Source organism: Ictidomys tridecemlineatus, chromosome 1 (genome assembly GCF_052094955.1).
Source record: "Ictidomys tridecemlineatus isolate mIctTri1 chromosome 1, mIctTri1.hap1, whole genome shotgun sequence".
Lineage (NCBI taxonomy): Eukaryota > Metazoa > Chordata > Mammalia > Rodentia > Sciuridae > Ictidomys > Ictidomys tridecemlineatus.
The window spans coordinates 72256346-72258773 of record NC_135477.1 but is presented as its reverse complement, the minus strand read 5'-3'; positions in this window follow the sequence as shown (position 1 = coordinate 72258773).

The window sequence follows — 2428 nt, the reverse complement described above, 5'->3', positions numbered from 1 at the left end:
TAAACATGCCTTTATGTCTTCCACTCTCAAGGGAAATGAAGACCAGCTGGTTACAATATTCCTTCATATTTTTCAAGGTTGTAGTTCAAAATACATTCATTTAATGTGCTCCATAAAAGCTTAAAAATTCTAGAATATGTTTTTTACAAGCTGACTGAAGGTCTTTAATTGATCATATGCCATGAAAACTATTTACATGCCAACAACACCACAGATCCACCAAGATAAGAGACTCCCTGTACATACTGTCCTTTTGCCCTTCCATCACATGTGTTGATAACTTGGAGCAAGCATGTTTAGTGTCTTTTTCAAATATTTTAGATTATGTGTAGAATTTTACACTGATTTTATGTGAAAGTTGGGGTATGAGGACAAAAACATAAATGTAGGTAAAAATCTCTATGTATAATTTTTAAAACCTGTAAATTTTTAGAAGTTTAATGCATTTTATGCTATCACTTTGATGGAATCCTTAATTTTCAGTGTTGAGCAGTAAGAACATAACGATTTCGTGTGGTTTACGAAATTGTTGAATGATGCGTTAAAAACTGTTGAATTTTAGATAAGTAGACTAGGAAGATATGGCTAACAAAAAAAGTTTCATCTACTTGATATTTCATCTAGTTGGTATGTAACAGCCTTCAGAAAAATCATAACCAACTTTTAAAGTCTTAAATGAGGAAACATCTACACTGCTTATTTAATACAACATCCAAGATTGAATGCTAATTATGTGTAGTAATATTTGCCTTTTAAAATATTTCACCATGCTGGAGAATTTTACTGCTTTCAGTACACCCATGGTTACAGATTCACCAGGGCATTTTTATATAGATTCAACACAATCTGTTTTAATTAGTTTTTATTATGATTATGATTATTTTATTTATTTGACAAAAGACCTGACAAAAACAATTAGTGGAGGAAAAGTTTATTGGGGGGATTACACTTTCTGAGGTTTCATGCATACATGATTGACTCTCTTGCTCTGGGTCCAAAGTGAGGCAGGACATCATGGTGGAAAGACATGGTGGAGGAAAGTAGCTCAGGACATTACACCAAGAATCAGGGAGAGATGGGCACAGTGGTACACATCTGCAAGTCTCTAATCCTTGTGGCTGGGGAGGGTTAGGCAGGAGGATCCTGAATTCAAAGCCAACCTCAGCAACTTAGTGAGGTCCTAAGCAACTTAGCCAGACCCTATCTCTAATAAAATACAAAAAAAGGCCCAGGGATGTGACTCAATGGTTAAGTGCCTCAAGGTTCAGTTACCAGTACAAAAAAGAAGAAGAAGGGGGGGGGGGAGGAGAGCTCTGCTCAATAAGGACAAATATCTACCTCGCAGATAGGGTCTTAAGGACCCACCTCCTCTAGACATATCCCATCTACCTATAGTTACTACCCAGTTAATTCCTTTTGGGAGACTGACGATATGATATGATTAGGTTAAGGCTCTCATATCCCAATAATTTCACCTCCAAGCTTACTTGCATTGTTTCGGGAGACACTTCTTATCTAAGCCATAACACCACCTATGTCTCAGACAAGTTCAATAGGAACATATAACAGTCACCAAAACCTTAATTTCATTTCTATCCTAAAACTGAACTGCACATCATTTGAGTTATGCAAAATAAAAATCATAACAACCAAGCTTTTAGAAAACAGAGATTTTGGGGGATTCCCTGGTCAGGCAGTAGAGTTATAGTATCTTCTTATTCAATGTGTACAGTGTTTGTTTCTTACAAAGCTTCAGCAAGCCTGATGGAAATTGCGTGTAAGAAAATATCTTCATATTTATTCTATTTCAAATTATGTCTTATATATTCAACACTAACTCTAGGAAAAGCAGAAAAAAAAGAATGTTCCAGATCTCACACTATATCTATAAAATATTGAGAAAAAGCTAGTCAGTGGATTTTCTTGCATATTTCCCAGTAAGCATAAGAGTTGCTTGTGAACTTCTCCTAAGAGATTTGATAGATAAATGGTTTGATAATTTATTGTATCACTTTGTTTTCAGACATGGAGCAAATGAAAATCTGAAGTTTCTGTGTGCAACTTTGGCTGGCACACATAAGCAAAGTCAGTCTTTTAAATATGTTAAATATAATTTCCCTTGATTTCTGTGTGTATTATATTTTCATATGGTGATTATCTTCTGTCTTTAGATCTTCCTTGCTATTAGGAGGTGTTAAATTAAACTATTATAAATCTGCCTAAATTCTATTGCTGCATAGTATTCACTTTAAACTGTAATATTCTTGCTTATCCATCTTTAGGTCAATTTGGTATTATCTGATCTACATTGGGCTTATCTTTGGAAAGACTTGCCCATTAACTTGCTTCTCTGTATATGTTGTGGGCGTATTCTTCTCATGGGGATGGAAAAGCTTGAGCTACAAGAGAGCAAGGTAAGAAATACCTG